The sequence below is a fragment of the Trypanosoma theileri genome, assembly GCF_002087225.1.
Source record: "Trypanosoma theileri isolate Edinburgh chromosome Unknown TM35_Tth_3_V1, whole genome shotgun sequence".
In the NCBI taxonomy this organism is placed as follows: Eukaryota; Euglenozoa; class Kinetoplastea; order Trypanosomatida; family Trypanosomatidae; genus Trypanosoma; species Trypanosoma theileri.
The window spans coordinates 179,208-179,413 of NW_021639845.1; positions in this window are offsets into that span (position 1 = coordinate 179,208).

A 206-nucleotide genomic window follows, 5' to 3' on the forward strand; every position below is an offset into this window, starting at 1 on the left:
ACAGAGTCTCCACGTACACACACACAATGGAGTAGCAGCAATAATAATAATTATAGGATAAACACAGAGAGTAAAAAACACACAAAACACATTAACATTAAGAAACGAAAAAGAAAAAGATAATCTCAACAGGTGGAAGATTAGTTATACTGTAGGGATGCATGCAAATAAAGAGAAAAGAAAACAAAGGATGACCTGAGTCACAC